The following is an 11,358-nucleotide window of genomic DNA, read 5'->3' as shown; positions in this document are numbered from 1 at the left end:
CAACAGGTGGAGTTGCTTTGTTTGTGAAAGTATTTTGGTTTTGTTTTCCTTTAATTGCCTCACGTTTTAAAAAACATGGGTCCAGTTTTAACCAAACATGTATTTGTGCAGCTTTACATTTTATTTTACACGAAGCATGTGATTAGGAAAACATTTTCTAAAGCCTCAGGATCTATCTGAAGAGAAGTTTTGTTTGTTTTGTTTTTTTAAGCTCAAGTTGCTCATGAATTACTGAAAACTTTTCTCTGCCTTTTCTCGTGAAAGATACTTGCTTTGGTACTCTTCATTGAAATTTGAAAGAAATTTTCATTATTCCTCTTTTGTGCCTTTTTTATTTTGCCAACCATGTTTACAGAAAGGATGTTATTAATGACATTTTGTGAATTAAAATGTATTCATTGGAACGTAATAGTCCCCTAAAAATACAAATCTATGAAAACTTGGCAATCTTATTTATTATAATTTTTGAAAGATTAACACAAAATCAGTCGAGAAGGAAACGTGTGTCAGCAAAGTGTTACTGGAGACTATTTGAATGTGACCAAATGTGGTTCTAGTTGACTGCTGTTCAGTTTGGTTTATATCAGCTCTTGAGAATTATGTCCACCTAATATTTGGAGTTACTCTAAACGGTCTCTAGGCTTTACTTTGTGATTACACAGTATCCTCTGCTAGGAAGAAAAAAAATAGTAGTAAAGAACTGACAGACTTGAAAAAAAGAAAGCAAAAATGGAATGCCTAAAATGTGGTAGTGCTATTCTCTAGAGTCTAACTTTGAAACATGAATTGTGTGGCAGATGCCTATTCAGTAGGTGTTTCCTTGTATTGCCTTTTGTGAATTTATTATGGACAAGCAGTCATATTGAATGAAAAGAAAAAAGGCTCAAATTATTGCTTATAAAGAAATAAAGCCAGCATTCATCCATCCACTTAAACTTGTTTCTCATGTTCAGCTAGGAAAAAAAAAAAAAAAAGACTTCAGCAAAGGTAAGATAAATAAATATATATATATATACATATATAGTTTTAGTAGATAAGAGCTAATTACATATATGTCATGCTTTATTAAGTTTCTGAAATATTTGGCAACTAAACATTGTCTTTGGGAAATCCAACCCAATTCCAGATAAATTTTAATGCTAATATGATTAAAAACTAATAGGAGGAAATTGTAAACTTTCTTCACCAACCTGTAGAGCTGCTATTTTACTTCTTGGAGAATGTGAAGTGAAAATTGGACCCTGGAGGGTTTCCTTGCATTTTCATCGCTTCTCTTTAAGACAAAACTAAAAGCATACAGTGTCACTGGAGAAAAAATATTGCAAAATACTTCACCAGCAAGAATCTTGAGTTCAAGAACATTGTGACCTTACGGAGGGAGGGATGTTGAGGGTATGGAAAGTAAGATATTTTCATCTGGGCTCTGATTCAGGTGATGTGCACCACTGAAGATATAAGCTTTCAGGGCATGTATTGCTTTAAATGGATAATACAACTTGCTGCCAGACCAGATGTGTTGGGAAAACAAAACAAAACAAAACAAAACAAAACCACCTCCTTTCTATAGCCATTGAAACAAAGTTTACTGTTGTGTTTTAACAAGTTTGTATTTTATTTTTCATTGCCACACATCTGCTTATTTAAAAAAACAACATCTTTTTGGTAGTAATGGTTCAGCACATTACAGCTTGATATTTGTGTGTTCTAATTCTTAGTGTTCTTCAATTCCAGGTCTTATAGAGCAGTTAAGGCAACTGTTATGGCATTTTTTGAAATATATTGTAAAATAATAAAAGGTAACATAATTTAAAAAATTTAAAAATAAATAAATTATATCAAGAGCAGTAACTTCATACTGTCCAGTTTACATTCAGAACTTTCTTTACTATCATGGATAAATTAGCATAAGAATAAGAGACTGGAAAAAAATTAACCTATGCCCATTATTTTCAACAAGGGATGAAAATGCAAGATTGTGCTCCCTTTACACAAACACACACAGACACAACACCATGAGGCAAGGATTCTATAGTGAAATTATTTTCATTGCATGTCTCATAATTTAGTTCTCAAAGATAATTGTTCCAAGATTTATCATTTTTTTTTTCACTTAGGGCAGATGTATGCCTGAAAAATTATGCCTGTTTTAAAAAATTTGCAAAGAATCCTGGAACACCCAATTATGCAAGAGTTATAGATCATATAAGGGACACCTGCTGTTTTAAAGGGGAGTGTGGAATTTATAAATTTTTCACAAAGGAAATTCTGTCTAAAAGATTTACTAGACTGTGTTTGAAGAAAAGATATTTGTTCTCTCCTTTTTTTTTTTTTTCTGACACCAGTTTTGTTAACCCCAATTAATCATTAAGTGCCATGGTGTTTTGGAATCCCAGCATTAACATTTTGTTTACACCTTATGAATCCACCTAACTTGAAGCCTAAGTAGAAATGTGTGATGCATTGGGTATTTTGCCAGATGTTTATCTATCTCTGTCAAGTTTTTAATACTTGGAGAAGGTGCACAATTTTATTATAAGTTTTCTCATTTACAGAATCCATTTCCTGTTTTGCAAGAGCAAATTAATTTTAGAATTTACTGACACATTATAGCATATACTTTCTGGCAATTAGTTTATTTTGTTTTTATTTGAGTAGAATAATTTTAATACGTGTACCAAAGGATGAGATTGAGCTCTGTAAGTAATATCTCTATGTCCTCAAAGTAATATAGTATATAACTGGAAAGCCTTTAGTACATGATCAGCATAATTGGCTTGAATTAGATGAAAAGCTGTGAATTGTTTAGAATCAAGTTAAAATTAACCATAATTTTTTACTTTGTTGAGACTATTTTATTGAGTACATAATGAACATAGTGAAAGTCTGAAACAATTTATTCACTTAAAATTTTGATTTTTAAGATAAATTCCCAGATATTTGCAAGCATAGCAATTTCATTAGTTATCTCACTGCTTTATTGTATTTTCAAATTAGATTTTGCTTTTGCTGTTTAGTATTTTTTTATTTGTTCACTCTACTAACTTTATTTTGTTATGCTATATTATAAGGTAAGCTTAATTTTTGCATAAAATATATCTATTAAGCATAGTCATAATATTATATGTGCTCTATATTTATTATCATCAGTTCTCTACCAGCATGCAAAACATCTTCTCTGTATAAACTTTATCCATTGAGGTTAGGAAAATGAGGTAAACAGGCCAATAACACTGACTAGTAAGTCAATGACCAGTAATAAATACGATTTCAAAGCTATTGTTCTGTTCTACTAAGATATGCTATATCCAATTATTTTCACTATTTATTCTTAAACTTAAATTATCTATTTCAGTAAATAGGGCTTATTTATCATTTTACCATCAGAAAGTTAATTATGCAAACATAATTAAAATGACATCAATGAGAAAGAGTAAATAAGAATAATAACAAAAACAATAACCCTAAGAAGAAGGAGGAGGACCACACTGACCACCAGGACAAGAAGGATAAGGACAAGGACAAAGAAGAAATGGAGAAATGGCAAAGAAGAAAATCAACAAGTAAAAGGCAGTTAAAATACAATAAAATCTGCTTTCTAGTAATGAGAAGTCCATATTTTGAATGACACTTTCTTAGATAAAAATATGATAATAAATAGTGTTTGCAATAATGTTATCCATATTTAAAATCTGAGATTTCTATATCAGTCATTGTTTCACATTTCTCAGAATACATTCTTTGCTTCCTTGCCTTTATACATATTGATTATTTTTCCTGAATACATTGTCAATCTCTCAATCTCAGAATTCTTTTTTTTTTAATTTTTTTTTATTTTTTTGGGGGTACACCAGCTTCAATCATCTGTTTTTATACACATATCCCCATATTCTCTCCCTTCCTTGACTCCCCCACCTCGAGTCCCCCCCACCCTCCCTGCCCCAGTCCTCTAAGGCATCTTCCATCCTCGAGTTGGACTCCCTTTGTTATACAACTTCCCACTGACTATTTTATAGCTGGTAGTATATATATATATGTCTGTGCTACTCTCTTGCTTCTTCTCAGTTTCCCCTTCACCCCCCGTCCCCTCCCATACCTCGAGTTCTCCAGTCCATTCTCTGCATCTGCATCCTTGTTCTTGTCACTGAGTTCATCAGTACCATTTTTAGATTCCGTATATGTGAGTTAGCATACAATATTTGTCCTTCTCTTTCTGACTTACTTCACTCTGTATGACAGATTGTAGTTCTATCCACCTCATTACATATAGCTCCATCTCATCCCTTTTTATAGCTGAGTAATATTCCATTGTATATATATGCCACATCTTCTGTATTCATTCATTTGTTGATGGGCATTTAGGTTGCTTCCATGTCCAGACTATTGTAAATAGTGCTGCAATAAACATTAAGGTACAAGTTTCTTTTGGGATTATGGTTTTCTTTGGGTATATGCCCGGGAGTGGGATGACTGGATCATATGGTAGTTCTATTTGTAGTTTTTTAAGGAACCTCCAAATTGTTTTCCATAGTGGCTATACCAACTTACAGTCCCACCAACAGTGCAGGAGAGTTCCCTTTTCTCCACACCCTCTCCAACATTTGCGGTTTCCAGATTTTGTGATGATGGCCATTCTGACTGGTGTGAGGTGTTACCTCATTGTGGCTTTCACTTGCATTTCTCTGATGATGAGTGATGTTGAGCATCTTTTCATGTGTTTGCTGGCCATCTGTATGTCTTCTTTGGAGAAATGTCTATTTAGGTCTTCTGCCCATTTGTGGATTGGGTTATTTGCTTTTTCGGTATTAAGCTGCATGAGCTGCTTGTATATTTTAGAGGTTAATCCTTTGTCCATTGTTTCATAGGCAATTATGTTTTCCCATTCTGAGGGTTGCCTTTTAGTCTTGTTTATGGTTTCCTTTGCTGTGCAAAAACTTTTAAGTTTCATGAGGTCCCATTTGTTGATTCTTGATTTTATTTCCATGATTCTAGGAGGTGGGTCCAAAAGGATCTTGCTTTGATGGATGTCATAGAGTGTTCTGCCAACGTTTTCCTCTAGGAGTTTTATAGTGTCTGGCCTTCCATGTAGGTCTTTAATCCATTTGGAGTTTCTTTTTGTGTATGGTGTTAGGAAGTGTTCTAATTTCATTCTTTTCCATGTAGCTATCCAATTTTCCCAGCACCACTTATTGAAGAGGCTGTCTTTTTTCCATTGCATACTCGTGCGTCCTTTGTCAAAGATAAGGTGCCCATATGTGTTTGCACTTATTTCTGAGTTCTCTATTGTATTCCATTGATTGTCTATTCTATTTTTGTGCCAGTACCATACTGTCTTAATCACTATGGCCTTGTAGTATAGTTTGAAGTCAGGAAGCCTGATTCCACCAACTCCATCTTTCCTTCTCAAGATTGCTTTCGCTATTCGGCATCTTTTGCATTTCGATACAAATCGTAAGATTTCTTGCTCTAGTTCTGTGAAAAATGCCATTGGTAATTTGATCGGGATTGCATTGTATCTGTAAATTGCTTTGGGTAGTACAGTCATTTTCACGATGTTGTTTCTTCCAATCCAGGAACATGGTATGTCCCTCCATCTGTTTGTGTCATCTTTGATTTCTTTCAGCAATGTATTAAAGTTTTCTGAATACAGATTTTTGCCTCCTTAGGCAGGTTTATTCCTAGGTATTTTATTCTTTTGGTTGCAATGGTGAATGGGAGAGTTTCCTTAATTTCTCTTTCTGCTCTTCCATGGTTAGTGTATAGGAATGCAAGATATTTTTGAGCATTAATTTTGTATCCTGCTACTTTACTAAACTCATCACTTAGTGCTAGCAGTTTTCTGGTAGAGTCTTTAGGGTTTTCTATATGTAACATCATGTCATCTGCAAAGAGTGACAATTTTACTTCTTCTTTTCCAATGTAGATTCCTTTTATTTCTTTTTCTTCTCTGATTGCTGTGGCTAAAACTTCCAAAACTATGTTCAATAATAGTGGTGAGAGTGGACACCCTTGTCTTGTTCCTGCTCTTAGAGGGAATTCTTCCAGTTTTTCCCCATTTAGAACGATGTTGGCTTTTGGTTTTTCATATATGGCTTTTATTATGTTGAGGTAATTTCCTTCTATGCCCATTTTCTGGAGAGCTTTTATCATAAATGGATGTTGAACTTTGTCAAAAGCTTTTTCTGCATCTACTGAGATGACCATATGGTTTTTATCCTTCAAGTTGTTGATATGATGTATCACGTTGATTGATTTGCATATATTGAAGAACCCTTGCATCCCAGGGATAAACCCCACTTGATCATGGTGTATGATTTTTTTAATGTGCTGTTGCAGTCTGTTAGCTAGTATTTTGTTGAGGATTTTTGCATCTATATTCATCAGTGATATTGGTCTGTAGTTTTCTTTTTTTGTGACATCTTTGCCTGGTTTTGGTATCAGGGTGATGGTAGCCTCGTAGAATGAGTTTGGGAGTGCTCCGCCTTCTGCAATATTTTGGAAGAGTTTGAGAAGGATAGGTTTTAACTCTTCTCGAAATGTTTGATAGAATTCGCCCGTGAACCCATCTGGTCCTGGGCTTTTGTGTGTTGGGAGATTTTTAATCACTGCCTCAATTTCCATACTTGTGATTGGTCTGTTCATGGTTTCTATTTCTTCCTGGTTCAGTCTTGGAAGATTGTAATTTTCTAAGAATGTATCCTTTTCTTCCAGGTTATCTAATTGATTGGCATGTAGTTGCTTGTAGTAGTCTCTCATGATGTTTTGTATTTCTGAGGTGTCCATTGTTACTTCTCCTTTTTCATTTCTAATTCTGTTCATTTGCATCTTCTCCCTTTTTTTCTTGATGAGTCTGGCTAATGGTTTATCAATTTTGTTAATCTTCTCAAAGAACCAGCTTTTAATTTCATTTATTTTTCTTATGGTTTCTTTCCTTTCTTTTTCATTTATTTCTGCTCTGATCTTTATGATTTCTTTCCTTCTGCTCACTTTGGGGTTTCTTTGTTATTCTTTCTCTAGTTGTTTGAGGTGTAAGGTTAGGTTGTTTATTCGATCATTTTCTTGTTTCTTAAGGTAGGACTGTTTTGCTATAAACTTCCCTCTTAGAACTGCTTTTGCTGCGTCCCATAGGTTTTGGGTTGTTGTGTTTTCGTTGTCATTTGTTTCTAGATATTTTTTGATTTCCTCTTTGATTTCTGTAGTGATTCCTTGGTTGTTTAAGAGTGAATTGTTTAGCCTCCATATGTTTGTATTTTTTGCAGTTTTTTCCCTGTAATTGATATCTAGTCTCATGGTGTTGTGGTCTGAGAAGATGCTTGATATGATTTCAATTTTCTTGAATTTGCTGAGGTTTGATTTGTGACCCAAGATGTGATCTATCCTGGAAAATGTTCCATGTGCACTTGAGAAGAAAGTGTAGTCTGTAGTTTTTGGATGGAATGTCCTATAAATATCAATTAAGTCGAGATGGTCTAATGTGTCAATTAAAGCTTGTGTGTCTTTATTTATTTTCTCTTTGGATGATCTGTCCATTGATGTAAGTGGGGTGTTCAAGTCTCCCACTATTATTGTGTTCCTGTCGATGTCCCCTTTTATAGCTCTTAGCATTTGCCTTATGTATTGAGGTGCTCCTATGTTGGGGGCATAGATATTTACCATTGTGATATGTTCTTCTTGGATGGATCCCTTGATCATTATGTAGTGTCCTTCCTTGTCTCTTTTAATAGTCTTTACTCTCAAGTCTAATTTGTCTGATATGAGTATTGCTACTCCAGCTTTCTTTTGACTTCCATTTGCATGGAATATCTTTTTCCATCCCTTCACTTTCAGTCTATATGTATCCCTTGGTCTGAAGTGGGTTTCTTGTAGGCAGCATATAGAAGGGTCTTGTTTTTGTATCCATTCAGCCAGTCTGTGTCTTTTGGTTGGAGCATTTAATCCATTTACATTTAAAGTGATTATTGACATGTGTGTTCCAATTACCATTTTCTGAATTGTTTTCAGTTTGTGTTTGTAGGTGTTTTCCTTTTCTTGTGTGTCCTACTTAGAGAAGTTCCTTTAGCACTTGTTGTAAGGCTGGTTTGGTGGTGCTGAATTCTCTTAACTTTTGCTTGTCTGGAAAGCTTTTGATGTGTCCCTCAAATCTGAATGAGATTCTTGCTGGGTAGAGTATTCTTGGCTGTAGGTTTCTCTCTTTCAGGACTTTCAGTATATCCTGCCATTCCCTTCTGGCCTGCAGAGTTTCTGTAGAAAGGTCAGCTCTTATCCTGATGGGTTTTCCCTTATATGTTGTTTGTTGCTTTTCTCTTGCTGCTTTTAATATTTTTTCTTTGTTTTTAATTGTCATTAGTTTGATTAGTATGTGTCTTGGTGTATTTCTCCTTGGGTTTATTCTGTATGGGACTCTCTGTGCTTCTTGGACTTGGTGAATTATTTCCTTTCCCATGTTGGGGAAGTTTTCCACTCTAACCTCTTCAAATATTTTCTCAGACCCTTTCTTGTTTTCTTCTTCTTCTGGGATGCCTATAATTCGAATGTTGATATGCTTATTGTTATCACTGAGGTCTCTGAGACTGTCTTCTATTTTTTTTATTCTTTTTTTGTTTTTCCTGCTCTGTGGCATTTATTTCCCCCATTCTATCTTCCAACTCACTTATCCGTTCTTCTGCCTGAGTCATTCTGCTGGTTATAGCATCTAGAGTATTTTTAAATTCAGTTATTTTGTTATCCATTGCTGTTTGTTTTTCTGAGTTCTTATGAACTGTTTCTTGTACTTTCTATTTTGTTATCAAGATTTTGTATCATTTTTACTATCATTACTCTAAATTCTTTTCCAGGCATTTTTCCTATTTCCTCTACATTTATTTGGTCTTGTGGGTTGTTTTTCCTCTTCCTTTGCCTGCATGGTGTTTCTTTGTTTCCTCATGGTTGTCCAAACTTTTGGGGTTGCTTGTCCTGGCGATAGAGGTGTTTATAGAAGACTGTCCAAGCCTCAGACTAATGTTCAAGTATTGGATTAAATGAATATTAAGTCTAGGAAACACATACATGTATAAGGCACACAATTACTGAATCCATTAAGACATAAGGCTCTAGAAAGACCTGACAGAACCCCAGTGTGCTATCAGATTTTGAAAGAGAAATCCAACAGAAATTGACAACTGAAACAGAAGAAATCAGAGACAAAAGCAAACGCAAACAAACAACAAATAACACCCTACACATACAAACATCAATCCAGGGAGATTTTGTAAGCTAGGATCAAATATAGAAAAGAGCCAGAGTACCACCAGAGAGAATGGAGATTCTCAGAATGTAATTAGACAACTGTACTAAGAACTAAGATAAAGGCAAAAGCCTAATATTAAATAAGAAGGCAGTGCGTCATCTGGAGAAGAGAGCAAGGAGTCTGAGCAGACCGATAGTGTTGCTTATAAGTATGTTAAGATAAAATAAACTTAAAATGGCTGGAAGAAAGGGGAATAGAAGAGTGTAATGTGGTTGGAAATATGCAAATAAAAAGAAAGGAATAGAAGTGTATAAAAGATAGGGATGAAAGGAAAGTATGAGAGATATGTTGTCCGTACTACCAAAAACTTAGCTAGATATAGAAGTATATAAAAAGGCAAAAAAAAAAAAAGAATAAAAAATATCATTAAAAAATCATGTTATAAAACTTGTAGATACCTTAGGGCTAAGATCGTATTTAATAAAGAAAAAAAAAAAAAAAAACAAAGAGAGAGAGAGAGAAAAAAAAAAAAAAGAAATCCAGAACTGATCCCAGAATGACCAGTTCAATAAGTATTGAAAGTACTATTTCTGTTTCCTTAGCGTCTCAGCTGTAAGTGTCCTTCTCCTTGCCTTGGGTTTTTTTGCATTATTCTGTGACCAGCAGGGGTTCCTTTATTGTTTGTCTGTAAGCGTCGGTGTGTAGGGAGGGAGAGGGTACAATAGTGGCTCCTTCTCCTGGGAGTGAGTCAGCAGTGGTGCACTGTTGTTTCAGTCAGGCTTGGAGGTGCCTGTTGCAGAGGGACACTGGTGACTCAGGCATACACAGAAAGTCTTAGAGTTGGGCCTCTCTCGGTTTTTTTTTTTTTTTTGCTGTTTTTTTGTTTTTTTGTTTTTTTTCTCTCAGCAGCCTCCCTGCTGCTGGTGTTGCAAGGGGTTTTAATCTAGCCCCGCCCGAGTGCCTGAGGGTGCTTTTTATCCCTGAGCGCCTTAGTTGGCCCACAGGGCGTCTCTCCACTGCCTGTTGCAGAGACGCCGAAAGAGAGAGAGAGGCTATGTGCTTGGCTCCTCCCCCCCGCCCGTGAGCCTGCAGCCTCCAGCCGCCATCATGGCCAGGCAGCTCTCTGGGACGGGCACTCCTCTCTGCAGACCTCCTCCCTCCTGTCCTCTCGGTCCGTCACCCTACCGGCAACAATGTTTCTCACCCTGAACCAGCTCTCTGGTTCCTACGTTCCCCTCCTGGACCCTCCGTTCAGTCGCAGATTGACGTCTCGGTCTGGGAATGCTGAGCTGCGCTGCGGACCCTCCGTATGTTTCTCACTCCCTCCTGTCTGCCACAGCTCCACCACTTCACCCTCTTTGAGCCTTCATAGATGCCTCCCTACTGGCTATATCGGGCTCCCCTCGGTCCTTTCTGGTGTCTGAGGCCGTCTGCTGGTGTTCAGCTGGTTCTCTGTGGGAATTACTGTGTCCTTCCGTGCATTCCCAATGCATCTGTGGAGAGGGATGCACTCCACATCTCTCTACTTTGCTGCCATCTTCTCTCCCTCCCTCAGAATTCTTGGGATTAATTATTTTTCTACTATATATATATATATATATATATATTAAGGCCAGTATTTGAAAGGTTGCCTTGGTTGTTGGGTGTTTCAAAAAAAAAAAAAAAAAAAAAAAAAAAAAACGGTTGTCGTATCTCTTTTCTGCTATATCCTTATATTTTCCTTAATACAAATGGAAGCAATCCCCTTATTTAAAATGCATTCTATTTGATGATTTCATCCTTGAGCTTCTAATAAAACTTTTATCAACCTTCCTTGCTTGTTAATTGAGAATCGATCTTTATTTTTTGTTTCTTTTTTTTATTTTTTCTCCATTTTGTTCTTTTCTTTCCATTTATCTTTTAGATGTAAGTCTGCCATCACGCATACTGTCTTCAGTGAAGGTATATATAGCTCATCTTTCCCTTCTGCCCTCTGGTACCATCTTCATTTCACTTCTCTCATAGACTTTATGGTATTTCTCTGAAATATTCAAATTCACTTCCAACCCTAAATTCAAAAATTAAACACTATATACCAAATAAGACCTCTTATTGTCCTAACTCTTATTATACACTTTTCCAATATAACTCATCAG

The sequence above is a fragment of the Hippopotamus amphibius genome, chromosome 14 (assembly GCF_030028045.1).
Source record: "Hippopotamus amphibius kiboko isolate mHipAmp2 chromosome 14, mHipAmp2.hap2, whole genome shotgun sequence".
NCBI classification, from domain to species: Eukaryota; Metazoa; Chordata; class Mammalia; order Artiodactyla; family Hippopotamidae; genus Hippopotamus; species Hippopotamus amphibius.
The sequence above is the reverse complement of the archived record's forward strand: the minus strand, read 5'-3'. Positions refer to the sequence as shown.